This window comes from Coloeus monedula (assembly GCF_965178545.1).
Source record: "Coloeus monedula genome assembly, chromosome: 22".
Classification (NCBI taxonomy): Eukaryota; Metazoa; Chordata; class Aves; order Passeriformes; family Corvidae; genus Coloeus; species Coloeus monedula.
The window spans coordinates 2,905,914-2,916,692 of record NC_138802.1 but is presented as its reverse complement, the minus strand read 5'-3'; positions in this window follow the sequence as shown (position 1 = coordinate 2,916,692).

Below are 10,779 nucleotides of genomic sequence, written 5' to 3'. Positions count from 1 at the left end.
AATGCAGTGGATTTGCCACAATCAGCACCAATATCGCGGATGGGGCAGCACAAATGCCAAATAAACTCTTTTACTGCCCCAGGGAACAGTGAAATAACAGATAAGGTGAAGGGTGAGACTCAACAGAGATCAAACATCCACTCCAGGGACTCCTGCCCTGATATCCAAGGCATACAGGCAGCTCCACTCCGGGCTTCACCTTGCATTCTCAGATCCCGTGTGTCCATTTAGCCACGGCAGATAACAGGGATCATCTCTCCTTGGGGTGTCTGCCAGAGCTGCTGAATTCCATCCCTCACACTCCTGGGTGTTCAAACCCCAGAGCCAGCCCTGGAGCTCATCCAGAAGTGGCGATGCACAAGCAGGAGGTCGGAGGCAGCATCCAAGATGGGATTGTTCCCAGTGCTGCAGCATTCCTTCCTCCTCACCCCTGCTGGACAGCACGCACTCAGCCCCTGGCATGGTCAGGAGGGCTGTTTCTGCTGTCATGGCTCTGTTTTCCTGCTTTCAGGTGGACTTGGGGGCACCCCAGAGGCAGGGCTGGTCCATCCCTGGGGATTCACCTGTGAGATGGGAGCCCTCAGCTCAGTCCAGGTGGGGCCCAGGGCAGCAGCTCCTCTCTTTGTTCTGGCTGCTCCAAGGGAGTTGTCCCCGTGGAATGTGATAATATAACCAGGGAGAAAAACAAAAACTGCTGCTGAAAACAGAGATGAAAGCAGTGCTGAGGACTGCTCTGCTGCTTTGATTAGGATGAAAGGGAAGAGGGAGCATTTTCTTTTTTGTTGTATTGTTGTCTCAAAGGCAACATTCCAGGGTGGAACTTCATTCAGCAGCCATGGGATCAACCCCCAGCGCTGACACCACCTGGAACCTTCCACCTTTTCCTCTTCTCTGCATGCTCCTTTCTTCTGCCCTAACAGCACAGGTAAGACTGGGCTTCTTGCCCTTCAAATTTGATTTTAATCCTAGTGACGCTGATGAGGATTTTTCCCCCTAATGAGCATCAAGATACTGTGGGATAGCTTCTTCCCAAGCATGAAATTATATCCCTAAAAACCTGTTGGCTCCATTTGCAAGCCTAATGAAATAATTTTGCTCGTTTTTTCCTTCAAATGGTAACTAACAGACAGGAACTTCTCTGTGGCTCGAGAAATTTTTGAGAAGTGGTTGTTTAGGGCTTTGGAATTTTTTTTTAAGCCTTTCCATTATGTAAAAACTTTTTTCAGACATGGAAAGCACTGGGAATATAATCCAGTTGTCCTGTCTCCCAGGGTAATATTCCCTTCGTTAGTCTGGAAGTTTGGGGGATTTTGGCCTGTTCTTATTGTTAAGCAATGTATTATTCTGATATAATGCATTTATTGCTCCCAAAGAAATATTTCTTTAAGAATAAGAACCACAGGCATCCCTGCAAGATTGCCAGAGAGTTATCCTGAGGAAAAATTCCTTTTCAGGTGCCTGCCTGTTCCTCATGGCCTTGAGGAACGGCTGCTTCTCCCAGCAGCTCCTGACTCCTCTCATCAGCATTTTTATTGGTTTCTTTTATTTTCCTTGTCCTCTGTGCCCACTGAAGTCCTTTGCCTGTGCCTAAGCTTCTGACTGGTTCTTTATTTCTCTGTTGTGTTCTTACTCTTCCAAACAATTTCTAGGAGAGGGCTTGGAGCAACGTGGGATAGTGGGAGGTGTCCCATGGCAGGGGTGGAACTGGATGGGCTTTAAGGTCCCTCCCAACCCAAACCAGCCCATGATTCTATGATTAGAGACAAGCCATTTTCTAAAAGAAAAAAATAAATAAAAATTTGGTTCTAGTTCTGGCTTGAAGAATCTGCCTGGTAAACCTGCAGTGGTCATTTCTGTACATTTCTGTAACCTTAAGCTGCAGTTCGTGGGGACTGTGGAGCTGTCTCCCACTGCTTTGAAGCCCTTCCCTCACTCTGTTCGAGCAGCCCATGGTTGAATGCTCAGAAAAGGAACTTTACTGCTCCTTGTACAATGTGCTTTAGGACATACCCTCAAGGAATTCTGCTGTAAATGTCACACAACTGTGAAAAATTCAAATATATTTATATTAATCAAGACTAATGTAATCAAGAAGAAAATACAACCTAATAAAAGGTGAAACTGGATACCTGTTTGTAATCCAGCTTGAAGCTGCAGTCATTCATTAATTACAGCTTAAACAGCTGTCGTTTATCCAGCTCTGAGCTCCATACAGACACTTCCAACTATTTCTTTGCTCTGCATGAATTTTGCTCCTCTAAAGCATTCTGCAACCTCAATAACCGCGTTGCACATCATCACCAGGTAATGAACAGTGAAAGTAAACTGTGAAATCGTGGTTGAGAATGTTCCTGCACAAACAGTGCCCTGCCAGGCTCGCCCCTCTGAAGCACTCCGAATTCCTTCTAAGCATGTGAAAGGAAAATCAGATGTGAGAATATTTGCATCACAATTAGAGTTAGACAAGGGAGGTTTCCTGACCTCGTGCTCTGCAGTCCAGCAGGCAAAGAACAGCTTAGAAATGATGGCAAAGTGTTTGGAATTAAATATTCCACTGGAAGCTTTTCCTCAGAGTTCAGACAGAGTTAGCTTTGAGCTTTTGTGATCTCAGAAGGTTTAATTTCCTTTAAAACCCCATCACTCCTATTAATTTTTCCTATTTCACTTCACTGCGTGCTTCCAGGTACTAAGGGAGTCCAAACACTTGAACCAACTTCTGCAGCTGCTTTGGAAGCTGACACATCTCCAGGGAATTCATCTTCCTGCCTTTCAGCCCAAGTCATTGTGCTTCCCAGCCTTAGAGCGTGGTGGAAGTGTGGCTCTGGACCAGAGCCATGCAAACCCAGGAACTTAATGAGCTTCCCGTGTGCCCAAGTGAGGACAGTCCCCTTGGCTGGCAGGGGCAGATGTTTCACTCTAATGACAGCTAATCTAAAAGCCATTTCTTTTACCACCATGCCCCTGCAGAAGATTAACTGTGTTATCATGGTGCTGCTGCTGCATCCAGCAGTTTCCAATTTGCCAGGGCTCCGAGGAGTCGCTGTCAGCAGGAATTTAATGTGTTACATGAAATTATCACTGCCTTTGGAGCCTGCCTTTGGAGCCTTGGCTGCTTCAGTTGGATGTCAGCCACACTGGTCTGTGCTGGGATCTGCTGGTTCACTCAACCATTACTCAGTGGCACCTTAAGAAAAGCAGTTCATTATTTAGGAGGCACGGCATTCCAAAGCTGTGGGATTCAGAAGTCTCTTTCCCCTCCTGCTCCTGCTGTGGGTTTCAGGAATGACTTTTCCATATCCATTTGTTCTGTCAATGCTGCAGAGACTGCACCTGCCCACAGGTGAGTACAGGCAGCCCTGAGCACAGGAGCAGTGGTTTCTTGGCTCCCAGAAGTGCCTGGAGGACAGAAAACAAACACAACTGATATTGCTGGTTGTAGCTCTCAGCAGCTGGGGGTGTTTGAGGGTGGGTGGGGAACAAATTTCCACCCCAAATGGAAGGCTGGAGAACATGAGCCAGTCCCAAAGATGTCAGCAGAGAGTAGAAACCACTCATGATCAGAGTGATGCTGGTTTTAGTTTCTCATTAATGAACCAGCAATTGAGAAAGTGAGAAAACAGCTTCTGTTCTGACCCTCCCTGATGTCACAGCCTGGTGCCACTGACCCTTCTGCATCCCACACCTCAATACAGGTGTGGAACCTACACCTCTAAGACATGTGCAACCAGGTAATTTTCAATCAATTCACTTCCAAAGTCTATCCTGGGCATGGGATGCATGGCCAAGACCTCCTGGAGACCCTGGCAAGCCTCCCTTGTGTCCCTGAGAGCCACTGGGGACTTGTTCTGAGCCAGAGCACTGTGGCTTTAGGTGTGTCACCACCCAACCTGATCATTGCTGTGTTTGTATGTTCCCTACACAATCCCAAAAAGTCAGGAGTGGCAGAGAATGAACGAGAATAAGAATTTCCCCCTGGACTGTAAAGGAAATTAAGAGCAGTATCTGATAATCAGTTTGCATGTCTCATTCCTGAACTGCACCAGTAAATGAGAGAATTCAGCTGTAAAGCCACAGGAGGGTTGTAGGAGGGAGCAGGAAGCACAGGAGGATGTTAATGATTCAATTCCACCCTGTTTTGCATTTTGTTCTGCCCCTCAGTTGTGCTTTCATCTCCAGGTGGGTGCTGCACACACCAAAAACACTTCCTGGGCATCACCCAGAGTGAGGGACCTGGAATCCCCACGGAGCCCCAGCCTCAGATCCAGATCAGTAGTGGATGAAATGGAAAACTGACAGGGATTAGCATTTCCCCACTTGAAATGACCATCTCAGAGAGCTTCTTGATTGCTTAGAAACCCCAGATGTGCCATTATAAGACATTCCGGCGCTGGTAATGTGCTCAGTCTGTTCTCTGGAAGTCACATTCAAATCTGAAATTCTTGGGAACACCTCTGAGTGCCTGTCACGGTGTAGGGTTTGTGCTCTCACTGTAGACTTTAACAAAGGGAACAATTACACCTTGCCATGTGCTCATTTTTGCAGCCTTGCCAATAGGATTTTTGCAATGTTGTTTCTTTTCTTCTCGTGCATCATTTGGCCATTCTTGATCTGCTTCCTGAAGTAAGCAGGTAATTAGCCATCTACATAAATTGCCCTGTGTCCACACCATTAATGTGCTTGGATGTTTTAATTGATTGCATTCTCAACTGGTTTGGACGCCTTAAATGCCAGCTAATGCAATCCAATTAAGTCTCCTAATAAACCTGCCTGATGAACTGCAGTATAATCACACATCAAGCAGAGATGTAGAGGAAAATGCCACAGAACTGACAGTTCAGAAGAGACTGTGTCATTTGGAAAGATCCAAATCACTTCTCAGCAGGGAAACTGGGAACATTGGCTCTAACTCGTGCTGGATTTGGACCCCAAGACCTGATTCAACACAACTTTTAAGCACACACTTAAATCAATTCCTATCCACAAAACCTTTTACACAGAATCATGGAACAGCCCAGGTTGGAAGGGACATCAAAAGGTCATGAGAGCCAACCTCCCATGGCAAAGGGATCCCAGATAAGATTATCCAGCACCCTGCCCAGCCTGGGAAATCTTGTAAGCTTCCAGTGATGGGGACCTTATCACATCCCTGGGGAGGCTCCTCCTGTGATTGATTATTCTCACTGGAAGAAAAAAAAAATCTTTTATCAAGATTAAACTTTTCCCACTCCAACATCCTTTTGCCCCTTGTCTCCCACATGAAAAGTATCAGCTCAAGAATTATCTTGAGCGAGCACAAATGCAAAGGGGATTTCAGGTGATATGGGGGGCTCTTAAAAATATTATTCAAACAAAATTAGCTGAGGCAGCAGGAAGTGAAATAAACTCCTACTGGGACAGGATGTGAACTTTCAGTAGTGCCCCACAAGCAAATTACTTGAAGGTGGTGCAGTGTCTTTGTGTCAGCTCTGGAGGTCTTTTCCTAAGCCCAAACAGAGATTAGGGATTTAGTGGAGCAATCTCTATGAAATTCTCCGCTCTGTTCTGCCAGATGCCAGACAAGACCGAATAGCTCCTCTGGCATCAGTGTCTATTAATCTAATCTTGACTTTGATTCTCTGTGTGACTGCCTTTCATCTGTAAAATGGGGATAATTCTCTCTTTCAGATGCTTGTCAGTACCTCTTAGTTCCGGGTACGCGGCACTTTGAAGATGACATTATCTGTGCATTTTCTATTATTGTAAAAGAGCTGCATGTTGTCCCCAGCCCCTGTCCCCAGCCAGTGCTGCTGCTGCTGGAGGTCACCCCCTGCTCTGTGCCCGACACCCACCTGGGTATTGGCACAGCTGCCCCTGGCACAGACCCTCAGCGGGGACGAGGAAACCTCCCGGGCATCCCTCGGGATCCAGCCCCAGTGCAGGCTCTGTGTTTGCCTGGCTGACAAAAGCAAGGGCTGACAAATAATAAAGACATTCAGATCCCTGGTGCAGGCCTGACCCTGCCTGACTGAGCCCCAGAGACTTTGCTGCACGAGGAACCACCCAGAGATGGCCATTCCAAAGGGAACCACAGGCTGTGTCTAACGGGAAATTCCAACCACAGAGCTGCACCTGGGATCCAAACCCTCCTCTGAGGGCACTCAGGTACCTCTCTGCACCCCCAGACCAGCTCCCATTCCTAATCCTAAATTCAAGGAGTGATGGCCACAAACTAAAACACAAGTTCCACCTCAGCCTGAGGAAGAACCTTTTTCCATGGAGGGTGGCAGAGCACTGGAACAGCTGCCCAAGGGAAGGTGTGGAGTCTCCCTCTCTGGAGACATTCCAAACCCACCTGGATGTGTCCCTGTGTCACCGGCTCCAGCTGACCCTGCCTTGGCAGGGGGTTGGACTAGGTGATCTCCAGAGGGCCCTTCTAACCCAAACCATCCTGGGATTCTGGGATTTGAGGCCACTTCAGCAGCTGTTTCATGAAAAACTGACCCAACTCTCAGCCTCCTCCTGTCCTGCAGCTCCTGCTCCTGCCACAAGCACCCACCACGCTCCAGTTGTCCATTCAGGGTGCATGTTCAGCCCTCAGGCTGAAGGATGCCAGGCTCCTGATTTCCACCACAGCATCCTAATTGCCAGTGGGAAAGCAAGAAAAGGGTAAGGGCTGGGTGAAAATGGGAAGTTTGCTGAAAGTTAAGCATATTTATAAGGATTTTGATAATCTAGAAATTCACAGTCTTGCTGAAACTGAGTGTAATAATTTATTGAAGAGGATTTTATGGCTCGGACTTCTGTGTTGCATTAAATAACATGTGCCTGGTGTTTAAATACAGGACTGGGCTTATATACTCTAATTTTTCAACTGGTCTGAACAGCTTTCCTTGGAAACAGGAATTATCTCCTTGTCATTTTTAAAAGCAGTACATTTAATGGAACAGCTGAAACTTGCATGTGCTCTGTAACCAAAAATAATTTAAGGTAAAATATCTGAGATTTATTTTCTTTGGTATCTGTCCTATACAGCAAAGCAATGCAAAAATATACCTTCCAAGCCATGTGCATGTAGTTTTGAAGTGCTTTTATCATTAAGAATATAATTGCAGCACTGAAATAATTACAATACTGAAATTAAATGTAAAAATGAGACACTGCATTCCAGAAGTCTTGAAAACCCTCTTGGGGAAAAAGGTAGAGCACCTCATGGAAAATGAGAACTTTCCTAAGAATTAATTACTGTAATAGAAGAGAATTCTCCAAATGCTAAGAAGCCAGGAAATCACCTTGTCCTCTTAAAGGCATCCCTGCTACACAACCTATTTTCCAGTCTAGACATAAAACCCAGTGATTTCTGACATGTTGGAAGGGGTTAAATCTCCCTGAGAAGTCTCAGAGCAGAGCATTTAATTCATTGGGCACTGGGAGCCACCTGCGTGTGAGTGAGGGGGAGAGGGAGATTTGGGCACAGCACTTTGCAAGCCCATTCCTGGAGAGAGCCTGGAAGGGGATCAGAGCTGGTAACATGAATAAATATTTATTTCTGACTGTCAGAAAACACAAACAGTGCAGTTCCATCCCAGAAACTGCTCGAGGCACCTCTGCAGCTGAAAAACCTCCTCCACAAGAGCCAGGTAAGACACCTTCACCTTTTTACCTGCTTCTCTCTGCAGTGAATGCATCCAGAAACTCAGGGCAGCAGCCACAGCACCTTTCCTGCATAACAGCACTGATGGCTGGGAGTTTTTAATTCTGAGGGTGCTCCAAAGATGCTCATCTCTAACGGGAGAGCAAGAGAAGAGTTTTGAAACATCGTCTCAACTTCGAGGTTTTCCCAATTCTAAACTGTTTCAGATGTGCCTCCACCAGGACTTATTTCCACCCCACACAGCTGGCAGCCAACCTGCTCCAAGAAGATATTTCAATGTTGAGCTCTATTTCTTTTATGCTGGCTGACAGATGACAGGGTTCTGCTGGCTCTCAGAGACAAACCCATTATTTCTGAGCACAATGAGTTCTCCTCTGTAGGCAGCATCCCTGCCACAATAAATCACAGGGTACATCCAGCCATTGTCCTGGAGCCAGGCATCTGCTGATTCACTGGGGTGAGGCTGTGGGGTTGGGCTTTTTTTTGTTTTAATGTTGCCCTACAGCTTCAGATTTTCTTCTGTATTTAAGTTAAAAGTGTATGCGAATCTCATTTATGGACATTTTGACTGGAATGATGCACATTGTTCTGGTTACTAAACTGACCATTTTACACATGCATTATAAATCTTGGTTCAGGTGAGTTTTCCTGTTTAGATTAATTTATATACACAGAAGAAATAGATCTTTATATCCGTGTAACCTGAACATTGATACCCAGATGACAACAGGTAACAGCTCTCTTTCCAGACTCATGGCTCTTTATTGCACTAAAACCAAAAAGGTAAATAACAGAAGAGATTTTAAGCAGTCTTTGAGGAGTTTTGGAGCTGCTCCCCACACCTCTGCCCCTCACACACCCAGGAGTTGGTCATTTCTAACCTGCAGTTCACATGCAGGTGATTCCACATCTGGAATTGCACTTCCACTGACACAGGACTGCCTCAAATCAATTTTTTTTTTTTTTTTTTTTTTGGCATAGGCAAAGGATTCAGGGCAAACTACAAACCCTGACATCCAGAGGTAAGAGAATTTCCCTCACATCTCACTATGGATCAGTCTATAAGGATGTAACAGATAGAGATGGAGACCTTGTTTCCATGGCAACAACTCTTAAGACAAATCACACTAAAGATGCTGCCACGTCCTGCTTGGCTTGGATTGCTTTAGGACATGGAGTTCTTTTTACATTTGGTGGAGCTGTTTAATTCCTGCAGGAGAACCCCAGAGCTCCAGCTGGGAAATCACTGCCCTACTGCACATCCAGTCCCTGGTTTGCTGGGAGCATACAGGGAGCAGCAACCATGGGATCATCCATTCAGGTGACCCAGAGCATTCAATCACATCAATACTCAGATTAAAAACCGTGTGAAAATCGGGCAGGCACCTAAAGTAGGTAATATATTCTCATATAATAATACTGGGTGCATATATATATAATTTTAGGTTATATATTCTCATATATTCTCCTAACCACAAAGCTTTTGAGGTTCACAACACCAGTGGCGAAACAAACACAGGGAGAGGGGAAGAAGAAATGCACAATTCCTGACAATTTCTATCTTCAGGATCAATTCCTCCTAAAGGAGGAGTTGAAGGTCAAGTCGACATTGTGGCAATTACAACACAGCAACCAAACTTCTGAGCAAGGTAAAAATACCCTTGAGTAATCTCATCCCAGCTCAGTGTCCCAGGCACAGCTGTGGTTATTCCAGATTCTCCAGGGGAAATATGAAAGCAAAAATATTCAAGTGCAGTCTCCCAGACAAGTGAGGCACCAGCTCAAATATTTGCTGCCCAGGGCTGGAGCCCTCTGACCATAAATTCCTCACAGACCTGAGAATTTTTCCCCAGAAGAAAAGACCTGCAGAAAACCCCAGAGCTGCTCCCTCTCTATATTCAGTAGTTCCGTGCAGCTGGGGATGCCTTGTGCCTGGGGAAGCACCTTTTGAGTGAATATTCATATGTGGGGTCTCCGAGTTCCCAGTAAACACATCCCACAAAGAGGCAGTCATCCAGCTTGGCTGCTCAAGCCCCATCCCTGCAGGATCCAAGGGTAAAAATCCCTGATTTGAGGCTTTTTCAAGCTGTAACCCTGCCACTGCGAGCTCTTTACACTTCCAAATTCCAGTAACAGGAGAACCTCCTCTGCAAAGTTACAATGTAAGCAAAAAGGGAAAAATCCTTTCAAAGTGGCCCAACCCAAACAGCAAATGCCTCGTTGCTTCATGTGTTTTGTGTCCACATTGCTTTGGGGAGAAAGGATGTTTTCCAAGAACTGAAAACCCCCACTGTTCCTCAATTTCTGGAAGAAGAAATCCCCAGGCCGGTGTTCACCTTCCCAGGATTGCAAAGAGGGATTAACCTTTTAAAAGCTCTTTTGTAAAATAAGGGGAAAAGCAGAAGAGAATTTCTGCAGGCAGTGATTAAATCATGAATAATTTAATTGAATGTGAGATTTAGGGGAAAATAAATAACGAAGCAACCCAATTCCACCTCGCAGCATCGAGTTGCCTTTGCCACAGAGGCTCCAAGGTGATCCTGAGACTGTCAGAAATCAAAGCAGGTCTGTCCCCTTCGAAGCAGTGACCAGAACGGGGACCTTGCTGCACTGTCAGGATGATGGATTGCTCCATTCCAGTGACCACACAAAGCTGCTCAAGACAATCAAAATTAAAGATTCTGCAAATATGTCCTTTACAGTTGCTGCTGCTCCTCACACAGAAAATTAGGGGGCTTTTGAGTTTTGTTGGGTTGTTTGTTTGAGTTGGGTTGGTTTTTTTTACTTAGCACAGCAGAAGGAATAAAGCTCTTGGATTCTTGGCATCTTGATTCTCCCCCTCCAATATGGGCAAAATAATACCCTGCAGTGTCTTAGAGCCACGGTGCAGGAATAAATACATTAAATCTATGAGAATAACTACATTAAATCTACAAAAATAACCACATCAAATCTACAAAAATAACTACATTCAATCTACAAAAGTTGCCACATTAAGTCCTGTGAGGCACCTGCCTACTGCAGTGTTACAGACCTCAACCAGGCAGATCCTACTCAGAGCCAGCTACGTTGTAAGGTAGGAGTAAAACTGCTCAGCAACCAGAAAGATTCCCATAAACACAGGAAACTCAGCTTTCTTAGCTGTAGAA